A 17,895-nucleotide genomic window follows, 5' to 3' on the forward strand; every position below is an offset into this window, starting at 1 on the left:
TCCAACGGTCGGGTGGGCTCTCGGCTTTTCTACTACGGGGCCACATATAGCAGGCTAAACGGGCGGCACGGCCCAGCACGGAACGAGCCCGCTAGCCGCACGGCCCGCTATGACACAGCCCCTTAGGCACGGGGAATAAGTTCTTTCTTGATTCCTCCTTTTTTACGTCGAGTTTGATAAACATCTTTAGAAACTATCAAATAGTTTCTATACTTATCATGTCATATAGACACTACGTATAGAAACCATATATTTAATGAATGGTATCTTCAAATTAAATTCTCATCTAGTCACTTTTATTTTCTTTTTTTATCCATCTATCCCCTTATCGAGGGAGCGATTCCTCTGACAGCGGGGAGTGGAGACCCCTCTCCAAGTGTGAAGATTCGACCAGGAGGTTTGTGGTGTACGGCGTGAGAAAGAGATCAAAGTAAGATCAGATTTGTGGGGCCCCCGAGCTCCACACCAAGCAAAAGACAAAGGAATTATACGGGTTTAGGCCACCCGGAGGTGTAATACCCTACTACTATATTGGTTTCGTTGGCTTTCCTAGATCAGCTGAGTACAAAGATGACCTTTTCAGGCTGCAAAGCGAAGCGTATCGATCTAATGAGTCCAACTCTTCATATCTAGCTTGTCCCATTCTTTTTATAGTCCAAGGAGGGGCTCATATTATTACAAATCTACTTTTTGTCTTGTCTTATCAGCCATCTTGTCGCTGATTCCCAAACACAGTCTTCAAGAAACCTACTAAGACTTGACTCTTCCATTGCCCCGGGTACCCGGGCTTCTGTCCGAGATAGCTAGGTCGCGCCAGCTAACCCAGCACGTGGCAAGTGGTGGGCCTAGCGGAACCCAAACTGCCTGAAACAGTGTCACGACTTCACTTCTACCCGTTTGGCTATATCAGGTGGCGCGGTGCATTGTCGACACGTGTCCAAGGCGACACCAACGCTAATGACTCAACGTTGTTGTCTTGTCCACGTGGACCACGTCCTTTTAGCTTCCAGACTGACTGGGGCTCCCCATAATACTACTTCATTTATGGCGGAGAGGACCGCTTCACAACAGCTCGAGGAACACGCCCATCTCCCTAGCCAGTCCTAAGATCACGCCCTCGCGCTTTTTGTGATGATAGTTCTCATGTTCTTAGGCGAGCTTCTCGAAGATGCCTTGGATGAATAGATAATGTATTTATTTTGTATGTTTCGACGCTCTTCTTTGCAAAAGGACATGAAACCTACAAGGACTGAGGAGGGCACGGGTCCCAGGACAAGGCTGGGACCGAGGCAGACCTCGAGTCACCACCTTGTTGGTATAACTTCATATGTCTCCACCATGCACCCTTTATAGAAAGTGTGACCTATAAGGACTAAGGTGAGCCTGGGGCCTAGGACAAGGCTAGGCCCAAGGCAAACCTTAGTTTATCCTTATAGGCCTCTACGCTCTTCTCTCTGAAGAATATAGGACTTATAAGGACTAGGGCGAGCCCGAGGCCAAGAACAAGGCCGGGCCTGATGTAGGTCCTAGTCTACATTCTTAAGATATAGATTTTATAGGTTTCAACACTCCTCTTCACAGAGCAATATGTAACCTAGATGAGCTGAGGTGAGCCAGAGTAAGGCCTTACCGAGTAGATGCAGATCTTGTATGTTTCTACACTCCTCTTACCGAGTAGCGTAGAACCTAAAAGGACTAAGGTGTGTTTGGGACCCAAGACAAGACTGAGTCCGAGGCAGACCTTAGGTTAATGTGACATCCTGGCCCATTTAGGATGAGGCATGTGTGGCCGATGTGAGCTGTGTGCGCATGTTTAATACCACCTTGCTAGTCTAGCAAGGGTGTAACCAACTTATAAGGCATCTTCCCTCCAACCATATCAGTTTCGGGTTAACCATTTTACACGAAGCGGGAACAAAAGTGTAAGTGGGGTGGTATGTGTAAGTGGGCCCGCTCATCAGATGGGCTGGCTACGCGGTTCTTGACGGAGGGTTGTTACAAATGGTATCAGAGCCGACCATGATTACAAATGGTATCAGAGCAGGCGTGTTCCTGGACATTTGCTAGTGTGGCTACATGGGTAAGTTGGGCCGACGGGGAAATAGTATCAGAGCGGGCGTGTTCCTAGACATTTGCTAGGGTCCTTTGAATGATTACAAATGGGGTATCAGAGCAGGCGTGTTCTTGGACATTTGCTAGTGTGGCTACATGGGTAAGTTGGGCCGATGGGCTACATGGGTAAGTTGGGCCGATGGGGAAATGGTATCAGACATTTGCTAATGTGGCTACATGGGTAAATTGGGCCGACGGGGACGTCGGGTCCTTTGAATGATTACAAATGGTAAGTTGGGCCGACGGGGAAATGGTATCAGACATTTGCTAGTGTGCCTACATGGGTAAGTTGGACCGACAGGGACGTCGGGTCCTTTGAATGATTACAAATGGGGTATCAGAGCGGGCGTGTTCCTGGACATTTGCTAGTGTAGCTACATGGGTAAGTTGGCCCGACGGGGACGTCGGGTCCTTTGAATGATTACAAATGGTCCTTTGAATGATTACAAATGGGGTATCAGAGCGGGCGTGTTCCTAGACATTTGCTAGTATGGCTATATGGACCATGACACTGGATTACCAACAGACGGATGAGCCCTATGTGCCTTGGGTCCTTTGAATGATTACAAATAGTATCAGAGCGCGCGTGTTCCTAAACATTTGCTAGTGTGGCTACATGGACCATGACACTGGATTACCAATAGACAGATGAGCCATGTGTGCCCCATGTGAGCTGTGTGTGCATGTTTAGTACCACCACTACACCATGACACTGGATTACCAACAGACATATGTTTGCAAATATAAACTATTACTGATAATCTATTTGTTGTTAAAGGCTTTTGGCAACCTATATGTCAGCAATACTATGTAAGAGACATATTATATGTTAGCAATTCTAAATATGTGTAGGTCAAAATATATGTCAGCAATTATAAGAGTACAGGCAAATTATATGTTAGCAAAACTTATTGACCATCTGTCAGCTATGTTCGATCCATCAGATCTTGATCCAACGGTTAGGACAGAGGGAGGCGAATTTAACCCTAGCTAGCGTGTTCCCCACTCCTTCCACCACCGCCGCCTCCACCACGCGCGCCGCATCCATCTCCGCCAAAATCCACCGCGCCGCCTTCTCTCCATCGGTCTCCCTCACCGCCGCATCCTCCTCCGCCGCATCTCCCCTCCTCCCGTCGCCTCCCCAGCAACCTCCGCCGCCGCCGCCACGACGACGAGCCTCCGAGTCCGACCACCGGCAATGGCGCCAACCCTGCCTTCCGCACGCCGCACCTCCGCACCGCCTACCGCAAGCCGGTGCCACCCGTGGCGGCGACGGGGGAGGGCGAGGCGCTCCTCGCCGCCGCTCCTCACCTTCCTCTTCCCCATCGGCCTTCTCCCCGATCGCCTTCCTCGTCCAACTACTCCTCCCTTCCAGAGAAGCGCTGCCACTGTGATCCTTTTCCAGACGCGAGCTCGAAGGCGCTGGTTGCCCCCAAGCTCGAAGAGGTCGAGGAGGTGTGGCGCCCCCCCACCTTCCTTACCATCGTCTTCTTCCCCTCCCTCCTCTTTCACCGGATCTGACCGGATTTGGTCAACAGGTGGTTAGGTTTTGCGCCGCCGAGCTCAGCGAAGAGGCCAAGGAGATGAGGCACACCTCCTCCCCCTCCCCCTTTTCTCCGGTTGGTGGTCAGGCTTTGGGCTGTTCGATCTGGCGCCGCTGAGCTCAGCACGATGAAGGCCGAGGAGGCGAGGCGCACCTCCACCGTTGCCCCTCGCCTCCCCATCTTCCTCTCCCTGCCCGATCTGGCCCGAGGACTCGAGGAGTGGAGAGGGGGAGGAGCCACGGTGATGTTGTGGTCGCTCGCCGAGTCGCCGTTGTCTGCAGCTTCTGGAAAGGTTCATTCCGATCTTACTTACCCTCGCGCTTCCACCTAGTTTTAATTAGGCGATAATGTTGGTTTGAGTTGGTGAGACCCGAGGTCTACGTGGATTGGATATTACTCCAGTTTAAGCTTTCAGTAGTTGTGATCGCTAGTGGTACACACTGGCTCATAAAGTCTAGAATATGTATGGGCTTGTGACTGATTGCGAGCAGTGATTAACATTGGCAGTTCCATTTCAATCTATTGCTATATATCTCTTGTGTTCACTTCCTCATTTAGAGTAAAACTGCAATGATGCTTATCTTACAAAGTGCAGGGGAAGCAATTATGCAAAGTGATTTCAGTATGTCGTCTAGAAATATGTCATTTAGCGTCCCAAACTAATTCTGTATAGCCAAGCTATATAGCAACAGCCTTTGTACATTGAGTTAGAGATAGTATGGAGTGAGAGAGGTTGCATTTTCAGAAATAAAACAGTATGTTGACGTATTTTCAGTAATGAGAATGTACTAGTGAATTTGGTGGTATCTATAGATGTGGCTGGTTGGTATTTGTTGTCTGCATAGGGGTATGTACATAATGTAGTTCTGAATATTCAGTGGTGTTGTACTGAAATTTTAGTTTGACACTATGTACTGAGTTTGATATGCTCTGAGTTTGACACTGTGTAGTGACACTATGACAATATGGAATTTTATGCTCTGAATATTTTTGTTGCCATATCTGGGGCTTGAGTGAAATTTGTTGGCCAGAATTACATCCTGATTTTGCTATGCTCTGAATTTTTTGCTAAAGGCTTTCTGTACAAATGCATTTGGGTAGGTTGGATTAGTCAAGTTACATACAAATTTCTATCTGCGACAGCTACAGAGGAGTATATAAATTGTATCCTGTCTTGAGAGCTTCTGTCAAATATTCCATTTGTAGCTTGCTTAGGTAATTTGCTTTATTTAAATCGCTAAAAGTCTGAGTCTGGGATCTTCAGGTTCAAAAATGAAACTATTGAGCTGATTGGGGCTTTAGATCAAATTCTCTGAACAATGTGTTCTTGTTTAATCCATATAGGAACATTTGTCTGAATCCGTATAGGAACAATGGCACCATCCAATACGTGTGAATTTTCAGATATCAGAATTTAATTTTGTCCAGATTTTTTTCCTCAATAACAAGGTTCTGATTTTTTTTATCCATGGACAGATGATAGGTTCTGATTTTTGTCATTCTCTTGGTGATGCTCTTAGTGACTACACATGATACATTAGTAATTCATATGCCAATCATTGATTCCGTAATTCATATGCCAATCATTGATTCCCATTTTGCACTGCATTTGGTATTTATCATGCTTCACTTTGGCAGTTTGCACTGCATTTTGTGTGCTCACTATTGCATGCTCATTGTATTAAAAAAGTTCTGTTTTTTTTAAAAAAAACAAATTTCATGTTAAGTGGAATAACATTACCTTTTGTTTTTCTTCTTCAGAAATCAAGATCTTGGATTATTGCCTTAAGCGAGGAAAAGGGAAAAGTATACAGGTGCCCTTGCATGACTTTGCTTGTTTGTACAGGACATCATATAGCCTATCTCCCTTATCATGGTAGTTTGACTGGTTGTAAGGATCTTAATTAGTTATATCCAATTTACAGATTTATTGATTATTTGAACAACTAGGGCAATTTGTCCTGTTACTACAAATTTTAGAGCAATTTTTTGTGTATAACTTTTTAATCTCCAAAAACATGCCTTAAGCTGACTATATAAAAGTTTAGTTGGTGAAAGTTCAGTTTAGTTTGGAACTTTGGAGTACCATTTATCTTGAAACATAGAGGAAGTGCATGACACTGAATATATATTAATGCAAAAGGACTGTTTGAGTGAGGTAATAAGTGAGAAATAGTCCAATAAAGAACATATCAACACTAATTAGATGATGCAGTAGTAGGAAACATATATGATGATTTCAGTCATGTGCTTATGGTTTTATCCACCATCTACTTTTTTTAATCTTTTATTCATACTGCTGCTTAATTAGTGGATGCAATACTAGAATGGAAATGTATGGCGTGAAACTTCTAGCCCGCTTTTGCTTTTATTCTGAATGTAGCTGCCAAGCTGGTCTTCAGTATTTGTAGTACTCATTGAGCTTTGATTTGGTCTCAGTTAGTGTTAATACTTTTGCCCCTTCTACAACTTATTTACTCCGCATCTCTCTCTTTCTGTTTTGGGCACAGGAGAAAATATTAGTTCTCTGAAGTAGACAGTGTGTTCCTTAATAAATATCAGGGGTCTCATTGGTTGCCCAAAGGCTTATTATAAGCCGTAACGGTTTATTAGCGACTGGAAAATAATTTGTGTCTAAAAATTTTATATATGTGTTGTTAGTGACTTAAAAGGCAATGCTGAAAAAAAAAACTACGTTGAAAATATCTTAAAATCAACTTCAAAATTAAGTTTCAAAATTCAAATGTTGGCTTTGGCTTTTTATGCCAACCGATGTGGCTTTGGCATACCTTTCAGTTAGTAGCTAATGACAGTCTTTGATAGCATATATTGCTTTTCATCCAGTATTCACGGCATTCAATATTATTATCTGATAATGTAAGTCGATCATTTTGCAGGTCTGATCTTTGTTGATCTTGCACTTACCTTGGTGGTTACATGCATTTTGGGGTGTGCCTTGGCGATTTTGAACAGGCCTAGATATATTGCTTTGCTATGTTGACGTTTATTAGAGTAGATAATTGTATTTCTCGTAATGTGGAAATGGCAAAGATTATGTATTGCTACAAAATTGTATAGTTGCTCTTCCCAATTCCATGTACAAGGCATTTCTCATTGAATGGCAAGATCATGTATTGCTGGAACGTGATCAAGGAAACTATTGATCACTGTGTGATAGCATATTGAATTAATAGAAACTCCATGCGCAGAACTTTTTTTTTTCCCAATATAAGATGTGCTGACAAATTTTCTGTCGGAAAAAGTGACATTTGCCGGAGAAAAATACAACCGTCGGCAAAGGCTGTCTGTTGGTAAATATTATCTGTTAGCAAAGATAAAACAACATCCACAATCTTTCTGTCGGCAAATATATTTGCTGGCAGCAGTTGGCCTGACAGACCTTGTCTGTTGGCCTGACAGTCAGTAAAACTTTTCCTGACACATAATATAATAACATATGGGGTCTTTACCAACAGATTTGTAGTTAGCGAATTTGGGGCGTGGTGTAGTGCACCTTGCTAGTCTAGCAAGGGTAGAACCAACTTATAAGGCATATTTCCTTTAACCATATCAATTCCTTAACCCTTTTACACGAAGCGATAACGAAAGTGTAAGTGGGCCCACCCGTCGGATGGGCTGGCTACGTGGTTCTGGAGGGAAGGTTGTTACAGCTACATTCACAGCTCATCAAACCCTTGCTAGTCTAGCAACGATGGGTTAACCCTTTTACACGAAGCGAGGACGAAGTGTAAGTGAGGTGGTATGTGTAAGTTAACCCGTCCATCATATGGGTTAGTTACGCGGTTCTAGAGGGAGGGTTGTTACAGTTACATTCTTATCCCATAAACGGAGACATGTGGGCCCTTATCAACATCACCCCGGGGGCAGCTTTCTATTTTTAAGGATGGTTTAAGCATGCCATTTTTTTTTCTTGTAATTGCTTTGCCGAGTGAATGGGTACCTAGGTTCCCATTTCACCGACAGTAGCCCCTAGCCCTGGGTCGGGCTAGAGAAATAAATAAAGCCGGACCTAGGGCTTCTCTTCAAGGAAACTCCAATGTCAAGCCCCTGGGCCCACCTTATCAGGAATCAACGGTCACGACAATGCTCTGTCACATCGCATGTCTTTTATATCATTCTACGGGTTAGTTGCAGGAGTTAGGCCACGCTCGCACGCCGCCTTAATTTCCCACTACCACCCCGCTTTTCGAGGCATCGTGGGCGTGGAGGTCAAAACGACTACCTAGGTTTTTTCCTTTAAAAGCCCCTTTCTCGTCTCCATTCATTCTTTCCTTTTAGCGATCTCTATTCACGCTTTCCTCCATTTTCCCAAATAACTTTTTTCGCTTTTATGTGAGGACCGAACTCCCTACAGATACCAACTCTTGCCAACGATTGATCTGTCCGGGCACCATAGCCAGCCAGAGGGCCTGGGCTAGCCTTCGAAAGGGCCAACTGTCATGTCATGATAAATTCATCTCGAGTTAAAAATCATTCTCTAAAAGAATAATATAATTAATTAAAATTCGAAAAGAAATTGGCAAACATTAAATACGTACCAGAAAAATTTGAATGTGGCCCGGAGTATTTTTATTAAATTATCCTTGGTCTAAAAGGAGCCCTCAAATTTTACTTGAATTTTCAGAGCACCAAAAATATTTATGAAGCAACAAAAACAACTGTAATAGTTTATTAAAATGAAAAACTAAAAATAATCCCTCTCCTTCATTAGGACAAGTTTGGCCCAAAGCCCCCCCACGCCCCCCCTTCTCCCTCGGCCCACGGCCGAAGTCTCTTACCTCCCTCTCTTTTTCCTCCCCTCTCTTTCCCAGACGGAATAAGTCCATATTACCTCCCTCATCTCTTGCGCTTGGTTGAATCGCATCCCCCAACCGTAAAACCGGGAATAACCTATCCCCCAACTCCCAAAACCGTTCCAAATCGACTTCCCGGATGGTTTCGGAGGCGGTTTTATCCCACGTGGCATCTTTGACCCCATTGAATAGCTGAGTCATCAGATGGGACCCCCCATGTCAGCCAGCTGGCTGCTGGTGCAGCGTGGCGATAGGGTGACCTTTTCCTCCTCGTCATCGTCGTTCTTGCTCGACGCCAAGCTCCTTAGGATGCCGAACTCGAGCTGGTGGCGATGGGCTGGCGGCCAGGTTCCTCATCCCGCCGCAGCTGGAGTGCACGCAACAGGCTGGGAGGCCGCACGGTGGCGAGCAACGACGAGGCAGGAATCCCATGGGAGTCAACACGGGGTCCTCGATGGTCTAGATGGAGAGCTGTGCCGCCTTGACGCCGAGCGGCATGGTGACGTCGGCGGTCCACGGCGAGGGGAAGTCGAAGAGAGCGACATCCAGGCGGATCCTCCTTCTCCCCTCTCTCTCCCCAGATGCGGGTGGCAGGCAGCGAGCGTTGGCGGCCGACGGGAGAAGGCGGCACCACCGGCAGCACCACTGTCACCTCATGGCGAGCGGGACGGCGACGGCGTTCAGGGAGTACAAGATCTACCGCGTCCGGCCGACCGCGACCACCCGGCGAGTTCCTCCCCCGCGACTGGCCGGCCGTGACCTCCCGGCGAGCTCCTCCCCGGCGCCCGGCCGGCTGCAACCTCCCAGCGAGCTCCTTCCGCACGTCCGGGCGGCCGCGACCTTGCAACGAGCTCCTCCCCCGCGTCCGGGCGGCCTCGACCTCCCGGTGAGCTCCTCTCACACGCTCCTCCGGTCGTGGTATCCCGGCGAGCTCCTCCACCGCGTTCGACCGACCGTGACCTCCCGGCGGTCGTGGCGAGCTCCTCCCCCGCGCCCGGCCGGCCGCGACCTCTCGGCGAGCTCCTCCCCCAACCTCCGGACGAGCTCCTCCCCTGCGCCCGGTCGGCCGCGGCCTCCCGGCGAGCTCCTCCGCCACGCCCAGCCAGCCGTGGCCTCCCGCCGAGCTTCTCCCCCGTGCCCGGCCAGCCGCGGCCTCCCGGCGAGCTCGTCCCCGGCTGCCGCCACTCGAGTAGATGGAAGGAGTAATGCTGTGGCTGTGAGAGAGGAGGAGATGAAAGAGAGGGGAGGGGTGATAGATGGGCCCTATGTGGATCCCACCTAATTTATTTTACTGTGAATGGCACCTAGATGCCACGTGGATGCCACATATACTAAAATCGGACTCAATACTACCTTGGGAGTCGATTTGCACCGGTTTTCGGAGATGAGGGAGTCGCTATACCTGGTTTTGTAGTTGAGGGATGTTATTTGATAAAGTGCAAGAGATGAGGGAGGTAAAATGGACTTATTCCTTCCCAGACGCCCGGCCCAGGTCGCCCCACCCCTCCCACCTGGGCCGCCTCCCGGCCCAAGCCAAGCCGCTCTCCCCCTCGCCCGCACGTGCGCTGCACACGCTGCCGCGCGCTGGCAAGTGGGGCCCACGTGTCGCTCGTCCCCAACCTCCAGCTGCCGGCCTCCTCTGCTCTCTCTCCCATGAAACCCCCTAGCGCCATTCCTCCCACAAATTCGCCCAAATAAATTCCCTTCTTTCCAAATTAATTGGGGGGAATTAATCCCCATTCCTTCCTCTTCAATGCCTCCTAATTTCCCGCATCAACCGCGCCCTATTGCACCCGGAACGGCCGCACCAATTCCGGCCACCTTCCATGGCCGCCGGCCCCAAATCTCGCCGCCGTTCCCCGCCTCTCCCATGGCTGGCTCCCTCCCCTCACCTATAAAATGGAGACCCCTCCTTGCGTTCTCTCGTTTTTGCCTCCTCCGGAGTCTCCCCGTGGCTGCACCGTTCCTCCCTGCCTCCTTCCTCTCCCTCCCCGGCACCGGCTGCCTCCAGCCGGTCGTGCCGCCTCGCCCATGAGCCGGCTGTCGTCATCGCCGCCTCTCCCGGCACTGTGGCACCATCCTCTTCCTCGGCCAGGCTGCAGCGTCGCCCGAATTTCACCGGAACGCCGTCGACCGTGCCACCTCTCGCTCTATCTCGTCGACACCCACTCCGCAAGCCCCTGCTGCCCCATTGGAGTGCCACCTAACGTCGCAGCCTCCTCCGGCATCACAGCGTCGCCCTCCACCCCAGACTGCCCTCGGTTTGGTCCTGAGTCCGCCGTGCCACCTGGTCCATTCTTCTCGGCGGAGTTCTTCCAGTCGCCCTTCCTCCACGCCCGTGCGCTGGTCGGCCGAACCACCACCACCTTCGGTCGCCTCCCTTCGGCCGAACCCCGCCGGTGTTCATTGCCGTTGTCATCCTCTCGTCGTTTCCGGTCGCTCTCGTCGTCAGCCTTCCCTTCGTCAAACCGTCCCTGGCCATCGTTCCCGTTTCGTTAAGTGTGCCATGCCTGTCGTGTCTTCGTCCTCGCCTACGCGTTGTCAAGTACTGTGTCGGCTTTGTCTCGCCTTCATCCTAGGGTCGCCGCCAAAGTCACCTCCTCGTCGTTGTGTCGTTCGTTCGTCGCCGCCGGTCTATCCCGAGTCATCTTCGCCGCACTCGTTCGTCGTCGTCGTTCCGCGCCTCGTCTCATTTTGGTGAGGATCCCTCCTTCGCTGCCCGTCCTCATCCTTTCGGTGCCGTCCCCGTGCCCGTTGTGCGGTTGTCAACCCCGGTACCCGTGTGTCGATGTCGGCAGTTGTTCGTGTGCGCGTGTGATGCCCGTGTTAGTGTGCCCGCTCGGTAGCCGTGTAGTTTTCCCATGTGTAGCCCGCGTGGTGTCTAGTGGGGGTCGTTTGTCGGCCACTCGCCTCGGTTGACACACGGGGTCCACTTCTATTGACCCGTGGACCGTCTCTATGCACTCGATTCATCGTAGTCCCTTAGGTTGACATGTGGGGTCCACATGTCAATAGCGCAGCCTTTCTTTCCTTTCCGGGCTAGCGCTTACACATGCTTTATAGTTGCAAAATTAATTACAATAATTCATAAATCTCTATATAGCAGCATTAAACTTTGGATGACCATATCTTAGGTTATACGAACTTCGAATCGACCCATTCAAGTCTCTTCATTTTTGTTATAACCTAAAGAACATTGTGCTTTTCTTTTATGTATTGTTATTGCTTCTTTATAGGGTTTTAGCTTTGTTTGTGTGCTTCGCATAGCTCATGTCGTTCTGGAGGTTCCCGAAGCGTGGTTCATGTTCGTCACCGAAGGTTCGAAAGACCGTTCTCTCTGAGCAAGGCAAGTCGCATCATCCTTGAGCATATTGAATCCCAGTTTATAAAATTATTGTACTTTAAATTACTTCATTACCGCTTTATTTAAATTCCCGCATTATCACAGTTTTATTTAGCATTTCCTAATAATCTCTATTATAGCCTTATCATTGCTGCATTTACATCACCTTGCTTACCCTAGTAAAATAAAACCCTAACTAGTTGAATTAAAGGAAATGCTACTAGGCGACAAATTAAAATACCATAAGCAGGCAATCTCGTCTAGAGCAAGATGTATTACCTTCGAGTTTTTTCATCGCCGCGAGCTGCCTCAATGGCCGATTCGTAGATTGAAAAGAACTCGCTTGGGTCTGTTTCGCCCGAGTATCTTGCGATGGGCGAGTACTTGAACTAGGGGGAATGGGGTGATTTCTTAGCCCCCGGCTCAATGGCAACTTCTTTTCGCTGACAGCTCACATCGCTGCTCCTTGCTGGAAAGATGGAGAAAGGCTTGGATACGACGCTGCGAATGGCAAAATCATTGCTTGCGCATACGATTGGGCCATTGCATTCGGCTGGACTTGGGGATCGGCTGTGAAGAGCTAGGCCGTCGTAGCTACTAGATCAGCTTGCGGCCAAACCATCGCCCCATAGGCCTTGGGAAAGCTTAAGCCAGCCATCGCCCCTTGCTGACTTGCCGAAGGCGCTTTGGTCGAAAATCGTAGATCTGGATGACTTGTGGGATGCCAGAGTGACGCCCCCTGGTTGGAACACCCGACCGCCTGTGCCGAAGGGATTTGTTAATAACGGAATTTGCATCAGCTTCGGAGAAGAAGGAAGAAGATCAAAGCGGATTTGTGTAGAATCGAGTTGGATTTGGAGTCGGACTGTGCATCGGCTGAAAATAGAGTGCAAGTTGATCGAGGTTGATAGAGCCGATGGCCGATACAGCCGATACGGTATGACTTGGGCTCAGCATGGGCCTAAATTGGAGTAACCATCATTGCCAATTAGAGATAGAGCTCAATTGAGGTAATTGTATCTATTAATTAGGTTAGTTATGTCAATTTGTGTTAGATTCAGCAAAGGAGCGCCGTATATGGTCTTGTTTGTATTTTACCTTTAGAAAGGTTTGAGTCGTCTCCATAATGGACTAATGTGCACTCGGGGTATAAATATGAACCTCCTAGCATTGTAATAAGAGAGACAATCCAATACAACTTCGGCACATTGCCACCCTTTTCGCTTTTTACTTTTTGACGAGTTCGCTTCGCAAGAGGTAACCCGTCTCGATGGCTTGTGCTATCGGGGCTATTATGTTGTTTTAGATATCTTAGTCCTTGTTTCATGACCATTGTTTTCATATGTTTCTATTAATCTAGTCTTAGCATATTGATTTAGCTCTATCGGTTGCTTCTCGCTTTAGGGTTTCTACCGGTATCGGCTAAATCGTCTTGTTAGATTAGATTAGTTTAGACATCTACCACCCTGAAATCAATCAATGGCTTGATTGTCTAGATATTGTGTTTCTTTTCATACTTAGTGCTGCATCAATACATTCGACCTACTAAGTCGTGTTTAGAACCATAATCTATAGCTTGCTTCTTGATTGCTAATAGGGGTAGTATCGGGGTTTCAGCCGATCTTACCTAATATGAATACTTCTTTGCTAAGTTTTATGTATATTTGCCACTTATATAGACATATCACCCTATATAGTTATATCAAGCTAGATCGGTATCGGCTGGGTTACCTAAACTACTAACCGATCACAGTTCGATATATCTGTATAGATTGATCTATCTGTTTAAGTTTGTACTAGAGTATTAGCTAGTACATTATCTTTATTTATCTTTCTTACTCTAAATACTATTGCATTGGCTATTCTCATGATATTGTCTTAAACTTCTTTATTAATCCTAATAGACAGTATTACAGCTGATGAGGCATATTTAGGGTTTAATATTCTTTGATATATCCAATCCATAGCCGATTTGGTCTAACTCCATCGGCTGAGACCACCAATGATACGCTATCGGCCGATTGGCTATCGGCTGACTAACTCTATTTTTGTCTTCCTAGCTGATTGCGGGATCAAATCAGCTGGCATGCCCTTGACACACTGAAGGCTAGCCTTGGACCTGCTCTAGAGTTAAGCAGATCTCCTAGGCTGGTGTGTTTTCACATCAACACGCTTTTGGCACACCCTGTGGGATAGAGTTTCATTGTTCAATCATGCCGTCGCCTTCAATAATTGATGTTGTTGAAGAAAACATCATCCCTGCTACGGTTGAAAATCTAACTTATGAGCAAAAGGCAGAGCTGGAACAAGTGATGCAACAGTTGAAAGAGAAATACCTCAAGACCTTTTTTGTAACCCAGCAAGGAAAGGCAATTCAGAAGACAAATTTCCAAATGCCAGGCAAGAAGGAGAAGGATCTGGGACAAAGAATGTCAAGACTGAGGGAAATCAAGAGGATGACGACGCCAAGGATGGTAAATTTAATCCGGTGACTTTCCAAGATCATGTTGATTCAGCTATATATCACACATTAATCAAAAAATCCGGAGTTTTGGTCAATACATTGTCAAATTTGATCAAGTCAGTGGTTGATGGATCAATTGCTGAGGAAAAGACAGGAGGACCAATCTCTTTTCCAGGAGGTGTTTTTCCCAAGTATAGAGAAATCAAAACTAATATTGGGGGTGGTCAGCCTCAAGGAAACCTCATATCAACATCAGGATCATTGTAACAAAAGCAACCACCGGCATCAAGGACTTTAGGACCAAGCATCATGACACCAGAGCAACTGGCTCAATCATTCAAGATAACACAACCTTCTAGGACTACACAGCCATCAGCTACCTAGCTGATTACAACCCAGCCGCCATTAGTTCCTCCTCCACAGACTCAGCCATCTTCACACCAGCCGATTGGATCTTAGACGATCAGCCCATAGTACTGCAACATGGACCCTAATGCTTTCCAATATCAACAAATTACAGGGTTCAATTTCAACAATCAGTTCCAACCTTTATCACCATTGCAGTATCGGCAGGATACACTTCCTTTTGTTCAAGCTCCACCACAACCGATATACAATCAGTATGAGCAACAACATCAGGGAGGAGTTCAACAACAACCCTTGGCCGATATGATAGCAGATGCGGTAAGGGAACAGTTTGGAATTAAACCTAAAGACAGTGGGATCATGTATCAGCATCCATATCCAGAATATTTTGACAGACTACCATTGCCAAACCGATACAAGATTCCAAACTTCTTAAAGTTTTCAGAGCAAGATAATGTGACTACATATGAGCATATTAGCCGATTTTTGGCACAATTTGGTGAAGCATCGGCTATCGAGACTCTGAGAGTTAGGTTTTTCCCTCTATCATTGTTTGGATTGGCTTTCACTTGGTTTTCTTCTTTACCATAAAATTCTATCAGATGTTGGGCTAATCTAGAGAAACAATTCCATAAATACTTCTTCAGTAGTGTTCAAGAAATGAAGTTATCAGACTTGACTGCAATCAGGCAGAGGGTTGATGAATCGGTTCCAGATTATATTCATAGATTTAGAGATACAAGGAATAGATGTTTCAGTTTAAATTAATTAATTTACAACTGGTTGATTTAGCTTTCCAGGGATTGATTGGGCCAATAAGGGAGAAATTTTCATCTTAAGATTTTGAGAGTTTAGCACACCTTGCTCAGAAGGTTAAAAAGTTCAAGAAAGTCAATTATATCTATAGTTGTGTTTCAGACTCAGATGATGATCAAGACCCTGAAATCAGCTTGGCTGAGTGGTCTAAGGTCAAGAAGACAACTATGTGTCAATGGGTGAAGGATACAAACAAGGAGGAGAAATACGACTTTGACATTAATAAAGCCGATAAGATATTTGACTTATTGTTGTAAGAAAAGCAAATTCAATTTCCAATAGGTCATGTTCTGCCATTGGCTGAAGAGCTAAAGAAGAGGAAGTTTTGTAAGTGGCACAATACAGGATCTCATCATACTAATGAGTGCAAGGTGTTCAGACAGCAGATTCAATCGGCCATTGAGCAAGGAATGATTAAGTTTGATGACAGCAAGATGCCGATAAAGATTGATGGACATCCTTTTCCTGTAAATATGGTGCATGCAAAGGTTGATAGCAGCAGATTGATCAACAAGTACCAGAAGAGGCATGACAAGCAAGTCCAGAGAAATTATCAGAATTTTAGACATTACCAAGATGATAGACACTATCAAGTTGATGATTATTATCAAGAAGAAGAATATTGTCTAGGTGACAAGGTTGATCCTCATTGGAATTGCGACTTCTTTAGGTTTTGTTGGAATGAAGGGATGAGGTTGCCATCAATCAGTAATTGCCCTGGATGCAGTGGGTCAAGTTGTTATAATCAATCTGGATAGGGTAAAGTTTTCAATCATATGGGAATCGGCTAGAACCCAGGAGATTAGTCCATGAAAGATTGGGGCCGATTCGTCAGAATAATTTCGAAAATCAAGTTAAAGATGACTAGGTTGATCAAGCTCAGAATTCTCAATGGTGTACAAGTGTGTTAACAGTGAAATTTGGTAAGCCCCGAAGTCATCATCGTCCTAAAGTCAGTATTGGCTTCAGAGTCCTGGAATTGGCCGATAAGAATTATCAAGCCACCAATAGTTGGATTATTGCTATATTTGGTTAAGGAAATCAATTAATTAAAGGAAGTTTATCCAGAAGAGACCGAGTTTAAGGAGGATGCGGCGTGGCATTTTATCTATTAATTAGGAAGAGTTTATTAGTTTCCTTTTATATTTAGGAAAGTGTGTTTAGTGTACGATAAGGACTTTATGTTTTCCTTTTATCTTTAGGAATGTTTCTTTCTTGTCCAACAAGGACTAGTATCTGCCCATGGGTATAAATATGTACACCCCGGGGTCATATAAACTATCTCAACGATCAATACGACTATTCTCAGCGCATTGCCACCCTTTTTACCGAGGTTTTTACTTATCATCCGGTGGAACTTAGCACCTGACGCGGGGCTGCGTCGGCTTTCGATCTCCAGTGAAGGGGTAAGTCCTACGTTCTGCCGGCCCTAGCAATTGTATTGGCTTCATCGGCGTCATTCAAGGTTGCATCAGTACATTCGACCTCTTGGATTGCTCTGATTCGGTTGATATATTCACCTACCTATTTATCATATATCTTAGTTAATCTAGTTTGGTAGTTCAATTTACTTGTATCGGCTAAGATTCATTTTAGGGTTTGTGCCGGTATCGGCTAAATTGCTTTACCAAATTATATTGGCTAAGATATCTACCACCCTGAAAATCAGTCAAATGCTTGATTGTCTAAATATTATGTTTCTTTTCATACTTAGTGCTGCATCAGTTAAGTTTGATCTACTAAGTCGTGCTTAGAACCATAATCTCTGGCCTGCTTCTAGATTACCAATAAGGGTTTCATCAGAGTTTCAGCCGATGAGGTATCTAGACATTGCATAGACTTATAAGGATTGCATACAAGTTGGATTTAGCCGACGACAATAAAGGTTTTACTGTTTGACTAATCATTTGGATTTAATGACATAGATCCTCCAGCCGATGTATGCTTTAACCTTCGGATTAGTGTTTATTCTATCATATCATTATTAGCCGATTGGTTTCCACTAGATTATATTGTTGAATTATGTTGATTAACAACAGTTGATTGCTTTTATATGATTATTTACTCAAGCGTTAGATTCTGCATTGGACATACAGCCGATTGCTCAAAACCCTATCACATCGGCTAGTATCGGCATCGGTTGAAATTACTTCATCAAATTGTTAGCCGATTGGCTCATTGATCTGCTATTTTTATATCTTGTCAGTTTCAAGATCAAACTAACTAGCATGTTCGTATCTCATCAACCTTTGGACCTGCACTGGAGCTAAACAGATATCCCAGGCCGTTGTGTTCGTCGACTTAGTTCGCGCCAACATAGATCCGGCACTATCGGCCGAGCGTGGATTTTTCGTCAACAAAGTGATATTTTTACAAAAAAAGTCAGAAAAGGAGAGTTCAGAGATTGAGAAACAGGGAGCAGATGCAGGAAGTGGA

At 46.0% G+C, this 17,895-nt stretch overlaps 1 long non-coding RNA gene across 1 annotated transcript; it reads left to right on the forward strand.

The window, feature by feature from the left end:
* The first annotated feature begins 3,863 nt into the window (after positions 1–3,863).
* On the forward strand, positions 3,864–7,038 carry LOC127772645 (uncharacterized). The gene is made up of 3 exons (XR_008017433.1): positions 3,864–3,948; positions 5,418–5,470; positions 6,554–7,038. It is a non-coding gene; the product is annotated as an uncharacterized LOC127772645 (long non-coding RNA).
* Positions 7,039–17,895: the final 10,857 nt, after the last annotated feature.

Source organism: Oryza glaberrima, chromosome 5 (genome assembly GCF_000147395.1).
Source record: "Oryza glaberrima chromosome 5, OglaRS2, whole genome shotgun sequence".
NCBI classification, from domain to species: Eukaryota; Viridiplantae; Streptophyta; class Magnoliopsida; order Poales; family Poaceae; genus Oryza; species Oryza glaberrima.